At 46.5% G+C, this 13,146-nt stretch overlaps 1 protein-coding gene and 1 non-coding gene across 19 annotated transcripts in view; both read left to right on the forward strand.

Annotated features, from left to right (window-relative positions):
• The window catches only part of eys (eyes shut homolog), a 3,376,609-nt gene that overhangs the window by 1,241,861 nt on the left and 2,121,602 nt on the right, over nucleotides 1-13,146 (forward strand). The window lies entirely within an intron of this gene.
• trnak-uuu lies at nucleotides 12,301-12,373 on the forward strand. The gene has a single exon. It is a non-coding gene; the product is annotated as a tRNA-Lys (tRNA).

Raw genomic sequence — 13,146 nt, forward strand, 5'->3', positions numbered from 1 at the left:
GTAATGGCCACTAAATCATAGTCATTCACGATGATTTGCGCCATCAACTCATTTACTTTATTCCGAATACTACGAGCATTCAGGTGAAGTACATTTATGTTGGTTTTTTTATCTCTGTTTTGAATCTTAACATCTCCAGTTTTATTCTTTTTAGTATTACTGGGCCTATTCACTGAGCTCCCCTCAGTCACTGTACCTTGTACTGTCGCCCTTTTTGATTTTTGACTGCCTTGCACTTTCCCCCTTACTTTCTTTTGCTTCTGTCCCTGTTTTACTACCGTCCCACTTCCTGCATCGGTTCCCATCCCCCTGCCACATTAGTTTAAACCCTCCCCAATAGCTCTAGCAAACACCCCCGCTAGGACATCGGTTCCAGTCCTGCCCAGGTGCAGACCATCCGGTTTGTACTGGTCCCACCTCCCCCAGAACCGGTCCGAATGCCCCAGGAATTTGAATTCCTCCCTCTTGCACCATCTCTCGAGCCACGCATTGATCCTATCTATCCTGACATTCCTACTCTGACTAGCTCGTGGCACTGGTAGCAATCCTGAGATTACTAAACCTAACCTTCTGAGCTAAAAGCACAGGTGCTGCTCACTTAACCATAGCTGAGACAGTGCAGCCAAACCTATTCACTGTACACACCGGCAGTAATGGTTAAGAATGTGTGTATTTGTATGTGTATGTGTGTGAGTGTACCTGCATGTGTGTGAATCTGTGTTTGTGTGTGTTTGTTCGCATGTATGTGTGTGAGAATCTGTGTTTGTGTGTATGTTTGTGTATGTGTGAATCTGTGTGTTTGTGTGTGTTTGTATCTGTGTTGTGTGTTTGTATGTCTGTGTGCATGTGTGTGTGTCATGGTGTGTTTGATGATCAGGATTGTGACAGTAAGCCACACTGCTTACGTTATACCGATGCAGAAAAGGCTGCTTTTTGAAAGGCAGATTACAACCTTGGTGCCCAAGATTAGCAACAACCTCAGGCCTACATCCTTGTCTTCTAACTACAGCAGAGTGGAAATGCACCCATCATGTGCTGTAAATTCTATGACTATGTCTATTCCAGTCCTCTCCCTTGTGCAGCTATTGCTCCCCATCCTCTTCCTCCTCCTGTCACTCCACCTCATTTTACCATGCTGCTGAAGACTTGGTGGAAAAGGATAGAACCTTCTGATAGTGAGAATGTGGAACACAGCAAATGAACACTTGCTCTGGTGAGTGTTGTCGGGTTAGCTCAGAGCAATCAACGCACTGGAACCATTGCTCCATGATATTCCTATTAACATGAGAACATAAGAACTAGGTGTGGGAGTAGGCCATCTGGCCCCTCGAGCCTGCTCCACCATTCAATGAGATCATGGCTGATCTTTTGTGGACTCAGCTCCACTTTCCGGCCCGAACACCATAACCCTTAATCCCTTTATTCTTCAAAAAACTATCTATCTTTACCTTAAAAACATTTAATGAAGAAGCCTCAACTGCTTCACTGGGCAAGGAATTCCATAGATTCACAACCCTTTGGGTGAAGACGTTCCTCCTAAACTCAGTCCTAAATCTACTTCCCCTTATTTTGAGGCTATGCCCCCTAGTTCTGCTTTCACCCGCCAGTGGAAACAACCTGCCTGCATCTATCCTATCTATTCCCTTCATAATTTTATATGTTTCTATAAGATCCCCCCTCATCCTTCTAAATTCCAATGAGTACAGTCCCAGTCTACTCAACCTCTCCTCATAATCCAACCCCTTCAACTCTGGGACTAACCTAGTGAATCTCCTCTGCACACCCTCCAGTGCCAGTACGTCCTTTATCAAGTAAGGAGACCAAAACTTAACACAGTACTCCAGATGTGGCCTCACTAACACCTTATACAATTGCAGCATAACCTCCCTAGTCTTAAACGCTATCCCTCTAGCAAAGAAGGACAAAATTCCATTTGCCTTCTTAATCTGGTAGAAAGGATGCAAGATGGGGACTCTTCTTCCGAGGTAGTATGGGCTGAGGTTAGAAACAGGAAAGGAGAGGTCACCCTGTTGGGAGTTTTCTATAGGCCACCTAATAGTTCTAGAGATGTAGAGGAAAGGATGGCGAAGATGATTCTGGAAAAGAGCGAAAGTAACAGGGTAGTTGTTATGGGAGACTTTAACTTTCCTAATATTGACTGGAAAAGATATAGTTCGAGTACATTGGATGGGTCGTTCTTTGTACAATGTGTGCAGGAGGGTTTTCTGACACAATATGTTGACAGGCCAACAAGAGGTGAGGCCACTTTGGATTTGGTTTTGGGTAATGAACCAGGACAGGTGTTAGATCTGGAGGTAGGTGAACACTTTGGAGACAGTGACCACAATTCGGTGACCTTTACGTTAGTGATGGAAAGGGATAAGTATACCCCGCAGAGCAAGAGTTATAGCTGGGGGAAGGGCAATTATGATGCCATTAGACATGACTTAGGATGTGTTGGTTGGAGAAGTAGGCTGCAAGGGTTGGGCACACTGGATATGTGGAGCTTGTTCAAGGAACAGCTATTGCATGTTCTTGATAAGTACGTACCAGTCAGGCAGGGAGGAAGGGGTCGAGCGAGGGAACCGTGGTTTACCAAAGAAGTGGAATCTCTTGTTAAGAGGAAGAAGGAGGCCTATGTGAAGATGAGGCGTGAAGTTTCAGTTGGGGCACTTGATAGTTACAAGGAAGCGAGGAAGGATCTAAAGAGAGAGCTGAGACGAGCAAGGAGGGGACATGAGAAGTCTTTGGCAGGTAGGATCAAGGAAAACCCAAAAGCTTTCTATAGGTATGTCAGGAATAAAAGAATGACTAGGGTAAGAGTAGGGCCAGTCAAGGACAGTGGTGGGAAGTTGTGTGTGGAGGCTGAGGAGATAAGCGAGATACTAAATGAATACTTTTCGTCAGTATTCACTCAAGAAAAAGATAATATTGTGGAGGAGAATGCTGAGACCCAGGCTATTAGAATAGATGGCATTGAGGTGCGTAGGGAAGACGTGTTGGCAATTCTGGACAAGGTGAAAATAGATAAGTCCCCGGGGCCGGATGGGATTTATCCTAGGATTCTCTGGGAAGCCAGGGAAGAGATTGCTGAGCCTTTGGCTTTGATTTTTAGGTCATCATTGGCTACAGGAATAGTGCCAGAGGACTGGAGGATAGCAAATGTGGTCCCTTTGTTCAAGAAGGGGAGTAGAGATAACCCCGGTAACTATAGGCCGGTGAGCCTAACGTCTGTGGTGGGTAAAGTCTTGGAGAGGATTATAAAAGATACGATTTATAATCATCTAGATAGGAATAATATGATTAGGGATAGTCAGCATGGTTTTGTGAAGGGTAGGTCATGCCTCACAAACCTTATCGAGTTCTTTGAGAAGGTGACTGAACAGGTAGACGAGGGTAGAGCAGTTGATGTGGTGTATATGGATTTCAGTAAAGCGTTTGATAAGGTTCCCCACGGTCGGCTATTGCAGAAAATACGGAGGCTGGGGATTGAGGGTGATTTAGAGATGTGGATCAGAAATTGGCTAGTTGAAAGAAGACAGAGAGTGGTAGTTGATGGGAAATGTTCAGAATGGAGTTCAGTTACGAGTGGCGTACCACAAGGATCTGTTCTGGGGCCGTTGCTGTTTGTCATTTTTATAAATGACCTAGAGGAGGGCGCAGAAGGATGGGTGAGTAAATTTGCAGACGACACTAAAGTCGGTGGAGTTGTAGACAGTGCGGAAGGATGTTGCAGGTTACAGAGGGACATAGATAAGCTGCAGAGCTGGGCTGAGAGGTGGCAAATGGAGTTTAATGTGGAAAAGTGTGAGGTGATTCACTTTGGAAAGAATAACAGGAATGCGGAATATTTGGCTAATGGTAAAATTCTTGGTAGTGTGGATGAGCAGAGGGATCTCGGTGTCCATGTACATAGATCCCTGAAAGTTGCCACCCAGGTTGATAGGGTTGTGAAGAAGGCCTATGGTGTGTTGGCCTTTATTGGTAGAGGGATTGAGTTCCGGAGCCATGAGGTCATGATGCAGCTGTACCAAACTCTGGTACGGCCGCATTTGGAGTATTGCGTACAGTTCTGGTCGCCTCATTATAGGAAGGACGTGGAAGCTTTGGAACGGGTGCAGAGGAGATTTACCAGGATGTTGCCTGGTATGGAGGGAAAATCTTATGAGGAAAGGCTGATGGACTTGAGGTTGTTTTCGTTAGAGAGAAGAAGGTTAAGAGGTGACTTAATAGAGGCATACAAAATGATCAGAGGGTTAGATAGGGTGGACAGCGAGAGCCTTCTCCCGCGGATGGAGGTGGCTAGCACGAGGGGACATAGCCTTAAATTGAGGGGTAATAGATATAGGACAGAGGTCAGAGGTGGGTTTTTTACGCAAAGAGTGGTGAGGCCGTGGAATGCCCTACCTGCAACAGTAGTGAACTCGCCAACATTGAGGGCATTTAAAAATTTATTGGATAAGCATATGGATGATAAGGGCATAGTGTAGGTTAGATGGCCTTTAGTTTTTTTTTCCATGTCGGTGCAACATTGAGGGCCGAAGGGCCTGTACTGCGCTGTATCGTTCTATGTTCTATGTTCTATGTAATCACCTGTTGCACCTGTAAACCAACTTTCTGTGACTCATGCACTAGCACACCCAGGTCTCTCTGCACAGCGGCATGCTTTAATATTTTATCGTTTAAATAATAATCCCGTTTGCTGTTATTCCTACCAAAATGGATAACCTCACATTTGTCAACATTGTATTCCATTTATTGCTACATTGCTCCCACTATACTTGCTTGGTCAGGTAGCAGAGGAGAATCACAAGCTAGGGGTGGTGGGAATGTCCTTCATTACCCAGAGGCCAGCTTCTGGTTCATCATGATGGCCCAAAGATGGCAGTGCAGCTGACTGCCGCAAGCTGAAGGTGTTGTTCCTGCTGCCAGGATAGCTGGCACTCACTCAGAAGCAATCTCTGGTCATGGTCATGTTTTGTTATGCTCTTGACATAGCATAAGCTGCTTCCTTGATGTGCACTCTGACAAAGGAAGGTTCAGACATGGAGATAGCTTCAACATGTTTATTGAACTATTAACAATTCTCCTACTTGGATTCGACTCTCCTGTTAATCCTGCTATAGCTACTCAGGCTGACGAACCAGTCTGCGACAATCCATGTGGTGGGTGTGATGTTCAATCAACCCTGTGTCTGTACTCACTGAGTGTCTCCACTGGAAAGAGGAAGATCATGTGTGCTATGTCTTTTATATATGGGTTGGTGTAATGCACCCTTGTGGTAGTGTCATCTCTGTGTGTATCGTGAATGCCCATTGGTCGTGTCCTATCTTACTGACCTATTGGTTGAATGTCTGTGTGTCATGGGGCTCCCTCTAGTGTCTATCTAGTCTGTGTGTACTTACATTAACCCCTTGTGTATCTACAGTGATGCATATCACCACATCCCCTTTTTTTCGTGTTACATATTTTCTGTACACTGTTAAAGAAAATTGAACAAAAACAGGTAGATAAGTGATGCTATGTACAAGTTATGATAACAGTGATCATTAAACAATAAGTCCAAATCATATGCAGGAGTCCAAAATTCATTAATTATTATGGTCGAGTGTCTTTCCTGTTTGGTTGGTGATGTTGATGATGGCATGTCCTTGTGAACGCCATCAGTGTCCCTGTGGGTAAGGAACCAAGAAGTGGTCAAATCACTTTGTTGTCTGATTTGGAGTCTTTTTTCTTCCGATGCTTGTGGTAGCGATGGTTGCAATCTGTGTCGTCCTGCCATGGTATGTCATTGTACTGAGCTGAGCAGTAACTGCCCCTCGTTTGCAGAGTTGTACCATGCCGTACCAGTCGTTGTTCCATTGGTGTTGTTTTTGTTGTGCTTGTGTCAACGTTGTCACCTTTGTTACGCTTCTTGTTATTGTTTTTGATGTTGTTCTGTTGGATGGTTTTGTTGTCGTGTTTGCTGCGCTCAAGGACCACACTCTGTGGATAATACGAGTCCTTCACATAGTTACTCTTGTCAGCGTGCTTTGTGGCATCTGCTGTTTCCTTGAGCGTACTGTCACTGCGTTCGTGGCGTCCCCGTCTGGAGTCATGTCCAGCTTACTTGAATCAGCTTTAGCTTGTCGGTTCTCCCTGTCTGGAGTCTGGTCTGGTTCACCTGAGTCAGTTTTCGCTTGTTGATGCTCCCGATCTGGAGTCTTTGCAGGTTCACTGGAGTCAGCTGAGATTTCTTGATGCTCCACGTCAGGAGTGAAAACATTCAGGAATGAATTTGCTTGTGGAGAGGCTCGAGCGAATGAGGTTTGAAGTAACGTGGTGTTACCAGTAGTCTCACTGTGATCGTCGAGTGCCCCTGTACACACTAGCTGAGGTCTGTCACATTGCACATCTTGTATGGGAAGTGGGATGCTGTCGTCACTTGTCTCACATACAGTGGATAGAGCCTCAGTAGCTTCTTGTTGTTCACTTGAGCTGGGTGTACTGTCGGAGTCTTCTTCTTGTGGCTCAAACAATGTGGGTAGACTGTCATAGTCTTCTTGCTGTGCACTTGAGCGTGGTAGACTGTCATAGTCTTCTTGTTGTGCACTTGAGCATGGCAGACTGTCATAGTCTTTCTGTAGTTCACTGGAGCATGGCAGACTGTCATAGTCTTTCTGTAGTTCACTTGAGCGTGGCAGACTTGCATCGTCTGCTGCTGGTCGCTCAGAGGAGGTTGCTAGATCCTCAAGGTCTTGTTCATGCAAGGACTGCGCTTTGGAGTCTTGCGCTGCTTCTATCGTGGAGGCTGTCCACGAGCTCGCTGTGGAGGCTTGTGTCACTCGAGTCACTTCTTGTTCATGCAAGGACCGCTCTGGAGTCTTGCATTGCTTCTATTCTGGAGGCTTGTGACACCGGAGTCACTTTCTGTGTGGAGACATGCAGTTGTCTCGCTGTGGAGGCTTTCATCGCTTTCTGTGTAGAGGCTGGGACCCTTTGTGGTGCGTGGACCACTCTCTGTATGGAGTCTGGGACTCTTCGTGGTGCATGGACCACTCTCTGTGTGGCAGCAGGCCACTCTCTGTGGGCTTGTACTGCTCTCTGTCTCTTGGTGTCAGGCCGCAGCATAATCCTGCACTCACGAGTCGGGATGTCATATATGCTGGGCTGAAGATCCTCAAATCCGAAGAACACATCCGCGTCTGTGTTGGATTCTCCACTGTAGAACACATCTCGTTGCGGTTCGGATTTGGTGCTGGGGTCACCATCTGCAATGATGAAATCATCGTCTGAGTCGTATTCTAGTGCCATATCATCACTTTTTGTGTCGGAGCTGGCATTGGGCTCGTGATGTCTAAAGAAGAAATCAAGGTCGGAGTCGTAGTCTTCAAGGACTGTATAATCTCTTTGGGCGGTCCTAACTGCTTGTTGCAGGGTTCTGTGGAGGTTACTTTCATCTACTGGTCGAATGTCAGGCATTGTGCTGTCATTTCAGATGAGAGAATCAGGTTTTACGGCTTTACATTTTTTTTGTGTTTTGGGGCATTTCCCCTTTAAGTGGGCATGGCCTGGGGCCTCTGATATCATGACGCATGTGACGTAGGTCGTAGGAAGCGATTGGGCATGCTCAGATCGCTGTTCCTTTACTTGGGGCCTTTTTCTCAACTGCGCATGTGCAGCACCTTTACCAAGATGGTAGCCGATCAAAATTGTTGTTCTCTGCTCCGGGACCTCGGCCTCGTGGTGAGTATTCGTAGAACAGTACAGCACAGAACAGGCCCTTCGGACCTCGATGTTGTGCCGAGCAATGATCACCCTACTCAAACCCCCGTAACCCGTATACCCGTAACCCAACAATCCCCCCAATAACCTTACACTACGGGCAATTTAGCATGGCCAATCCACCTAACCCGCACATCTTTGGACTGTGGGAGGAAACTGGAGCACCCGGAGGAAACCCATGCACACACAGGGAGAACGTGCAGACTCCACACAGACAGTGACCCAGCCGGGGATCGAACCTGGGACCCTGGAGCTGTGAAGCATTGATGCTAACCACCATGCTACCGTGAGGCCCCCATTGGTGCCTCTCTTACCGTTTTCTGTTGGATTGTTTGTGTTTTCCTCACAGTATTGTTCGTATTTGCCCAGGACTGCCTGGAAGTCGCTCCTGTTTTGCTCTTTGGAGAACTTGAATGTTTTGAAGATTTCCTCTGCTCTGGCACCGGCAATGGTGAGCAGAAGCTCTGTCTTTTCAGCATCGGCCACGTCTTGTAGGTCGGCTGCTACCAGGAAGATCTCAAACCTTTGCCAGAATGCATGCCAGTTTTCACTGAGATTGCAGTAGCACCTGAGCCGCTGTGGAACCGGAATCTCGATCATCTTGCCTGGGTGTTGTTGCTGGTTGTCACTGTCTGCTGAGTTGTAACTATCTGGATTGAAACAGTCACTCACTGGTAATATGTCTTGTTATGCTCTTGACTTAGCATAAACTGCTTCCTTGATGTGCACTCTGACAAAGGAAGGTTCAGACGTGGAGATAGCTTCAACACGTTTATTGAACTATTAACAATTCTCCTACTTGGATTCGCCTCTACTGTTAATCCTTCTATAGCTACTCAGACTGACAAACCAGTCTGCTACAATCCACGTGGCGGGTGTGATGTTCAATCAACCCTGTGTCTGTACTCACTGAGTGTCTCCACTGGAAAGAGGAAGATCATGTGTGCTGTGTCCTTTATATATGGGTTGGTGTAATGCCCCCCTGTGGTAGTGTCACCTCTATGTGTATCGTGAATGCCCATTGGTCGTGTCCTATCTTACTGACCTATTGGTTGAATGTCTGTGTGTCATGTCTCTGGTGCTCCCTCTAGTGTCTAGCTAGTCTACGTGTACTTACATTAACCCCTTGTGTATCTACAGTGATGCATATCACCACAGGTCACACACAGACTAGACGCTGATAAATATATAACTTTACAATTATGAAACATCCCCCTTATTAACAATGTGGGCTTGTAGAGCAACATGCATTCAATTTGGAACACCATTGGGAATACCGTAGCCTGGCAAATCCCTGGGTTTCTCTCTTCCTTCTCTCTTGTCAGTGAGAGGACGATGGAATCCCCTCTCCTTTTATTCATGCTCCCTAAAACTCTTTGAAACACTTCTGGCTGGTAAGCTGGGTGAGGTATGGCTGGGTCCTTCATCATTTTGATAATGATTGGATGTTAAGGGGACAGTGGGTTTCAATATGGTTGAATGTGTAACGTTAGAGGCAGTTTAATATCATAGTCCACTTGTACCCATAGAATCCCTACAGTGCAAAAGGAGGCCACTCGGCCTATCAAGTCTGCATTGACCCTCTGAAAGAGCACCCTATCTGGGCCCACTCCCCCACCCCCTATCCCCATAACCCCACCTAACCTGCACATGTTTGGACGCTAAGGGGCAATTTTATCATGGCCAACCTGCCAAACTGAACATCTTTAGACTGTGGGAGGAAATCGGAGCACCCGGAGGAATCCCGCACTGGGAGAACATGCAAACTCCACACGGTCGCCTAAAGCCATAATTGAACCCGGGTTCCTGGCACTGTGAGGCAGCAGTGCTAACCACTGTGCCACCGTGCTGCCCTGCATACGTATGCAATATGTGTGACACACCAACACTGGCACCCTTTCAGATGGAGAGCAGTAGGGGTCTCCAAGAATACTTATTTTCAGATCGTGAGATCTGTGGCACCGCTACTACTGTTGTCCTTCACCCTCCAAAATGAACAGGGAAACCTTTACACTGATGGAAATAATTCCAAAAATAATCTCGACATCCAGACAATTGTCCCACAGTCAGCACAATTAAAGTGCCCCCACCTCCGTCCCACACCTCTGGGTAACCCTGCACATTTTTCCTTTTCAAATAGTAATCTAATTCCATTTTGAAAGCCTTGATTGACGCTGTCTCAACCACACCCTCAGGCAGTGCATTCCACCACCCACTGTGTGAAAAAGTTTTTCCCTCACTTCCACTCATTCTCTGGAGTCCACTCGAGCTGTTGATACTTTAAGATTTTATATTTGAATTGAAGAGACTTTTCACAGTTCTTGTGACAAAATGTTGATTTGCCTGAGGTATTAATGAAACATGAAAAATGGTCATTGGCTTAAGTGAAGAGTGGGGAGAAGTAGATATGGTGACAATGAAACTTGCTGCTGTCTTCCTGCTGGAAAGCACTGAGAACTATTGAAAGCTGGAGGTGCTGTATTAATTAACTCAAAGCTGCACAATCCAGAAGAAAATAGCACAAAATGTGTTTATATTGAGGAGCTATGTAGATAAACCATAATCACATTGTTAGGTCATTTCTCTGCAATTTCTCCAAAAAAGCTAATTCCATGCATACAAAGAGCCGTCTTTACTGAAGGCAATGCTTCAGCTTGGAAAGGGATTAGTCAAACTGAACTGCCTCCCAGCTCAGCTTGCGGTTTCAAAAGAAGCGATATCTGTGAAAGCTTAATCCAGAAGGAAATGAGAAAGATGCATGAGACTAAGCAAAACGCGACAGGATGGGAATGCAAAAAATGATGTCAATAGTATGGGTGGAGACCCTAAGAGGATAGATGGGGGTGGGAAAGGCGGCAGGCAGGCCCAGCTTTTTCCACACTGGTTGGCATGTTCATCCCCCCTGACTCACAGTCATTTTCAAGGAGCCTTGTTCCGATGTAAAATGGCTAGTGCTCGCAGGTAGTGGGTAGCCAATACAACCACTTATTGGCAATTGGAAGCCAACAGTTGGCAAATACCATTTGTGCCACATAAGTGCCAGGCAATGACGGTCTCCGAGAAGAGAGAATCTAACCATCGATCCTTGATATTCAATGGCATTACCATCACTGAACCCCCTTGGGTTTACATTGACCAGAAACTGGACTAGCCATATAAATACTGTGGCTATAAGAACACGTCAGAAGCTGGGTATGCCACAGTGAGTAACTCACGTCCTGACTCCATAGGGCCAGTCCATCATCGACAAGGCACAAGTCAGGAATGTGATGGAACACTCTCCACTTGGCTAGATAAGGACAGCACCAACAGCATTCAAAAAATTCTCGGCACCATCCAGGACAAAGCAGCCCACTTGACTGGCACACCACCCACCACTTTAAACATTCACTCCCACTACCACAGCACCAAGTGGTAACAGTGTGTACCATCTACAAGATGCACTGCAGAAACTCACCAAGGCTCCCTTGACAGAAACTTCCAAACCCAGGACCTCTACCTTCGGGAGTTCAAGGGCAGCGGACACCAGGGAACACCACCACCTGTAAATTCCCCTCAAATCCACACACCACCCTGACTCGGAAATATATCGCCATTCCTTCACTGTCGGGGGGTCAAAATGCAGGAGCTACCTCGCTCACAGCCCTGCGGATGTACCTAGGACATTTGAAGAATTTCCGTCACTACTGTCGTGTTAATCACCCTAGGATAACACGGACTGCAACTGGATGCTGTTGTACTTGAAAGTAGACTCCAAACCTTGATGTTAGTTCTATACGCTTTATTGAGCTTGTTAAGCAGTGCACATAGTTCACTGTGGGTTTGACACTCTACTAATCTAAGCGTGCTTACTATAACTAACTAGACCAGACTAGCTCTGAGCCACGTGTAGAAGGTGCTAACTGATATATACACCCTGACTGTCACTACAGTGGTCACCAGTGGAAAGAGGCAGAGTGTTGATGCCTCGTGTGTTTTATAGTGAGAGACCACCTTCCAGTGTTCTGCCTGGTGATTGGTTGTGTTCTGTCCTGTGTGTTGATTGGCTGTACTGGGTGTCTGTCACTGCCTGTCTGTATCTCATTGTGTGCATGAGTGCATATCATGACAACTACCACCTTTCGAGGGCAATAAATGAGTGCATAAAACACAGATAACACATAAACATATAAGGAAGGAAAGTATAGAAGACTACGTTGATAGCATTTGAGGAATTATGATGGGAGGATGCTAATTTGGAGTAAAAACACCGGTCTGGAGCAATGAAGTTGAATGGCCTGTTTCTTTGTTCAGTGAAATGCTGTGCATGCGCCAATGGCATTCTGGGGCTTGTGAGCATGTGTTCCCAAAATTGCTGATACTTCCAGCCAGTGGAGCCCATCTTATGTCTGTTGGATCCCACAGCTTTCACCATCAGAGGTAGGTTCTGCTGTGGTCCCACAGAAGTCTGGTTAAATTGTTGCATGCGAACCGCAAAACAAATACCCTGCCTCAGTCTCTGGCACAGTAAAGAGCCACAATCAAAGAACCCGGACTGCCCGGATAGCTCAGTCGGTAGAGCATCAGACTTTTAATCTGAGAGTCCAGGGTTCAAGTCCCTGTTCGGGCGATCATTTGAAATCCCAATCACAGCAAGGGAATTTGCTGAGAGTTTACTTTATGGGGCCTCACGGTAGCATGGTGGTTAGCATCAATGCTTCACAGCTCCAGGGTCCCAGGTTCGATTCCCAGCTGGGTCACTGTCTGTGTGGAGTCTGCACGTCCTCCCTGTGTGTGCGTGGGTTTCCTCCGGGTGCTCCGGTTTCCTCCCACAGTCCAAAAGATGTGCGGGTTAGGTGGATTGGCCATGCTAAATTGCCCGTAGTGTAAGGTTAATGGGGGGATTGTTGGGTTACGGGTATACAGGTTACGTGGGTTTAAGTAGGGTGATCATTGCTCGGCACAACATCGAGGGCCGAAGGGCCTGTTCTGTGCTGTACTGTTCTATGTTCTAACCGGGAGCTGCTTTGGGATTCCAGTAGTACTGCAATTTGGGACATGGTCCTGGTGAGGCCTGTAAGGAATGGACGGTTCTCCTGCTCCATGATGATTCTTTGAAGTGTTGACTGGATATTGTCCCCGTCTTGCTGCATTTAGACTTGGGCTGCCTCGATGTCTGACGAGTCATGAATGGTGCTGAACATGGAAATCATCAGCGAACATCTCAATTTCTGACCTTATGATGGAGGGAAGGTCATTGATAAAGCAGCTAAAGACAGTTGGGTCTGGAACACTGCCCTGAGGAAATCATGCAGTGGTGTCCTGGAGCTGAGAGATTTGATTTCCAAAAACCGCAACCATATTCCTTTGTGCCAGGTTTGACTCCAGCCAATGGAGAGTTTC

Source organism: Scyliorhinus canicula, chromosome 6 (genome assembly GCF_902713615.1).
Source record: "Scyliorhinus canicula chromosome 6, sScyCan1.1, whole genome shotgun sequence".
Lineage (NCBI taxonomy): Eukaryota > Metazoa > Chordata > Chondrichthyes > Carcharhiniformes > Scyliorhinidae > Scyliorhinus > Scyliorhinus canicula.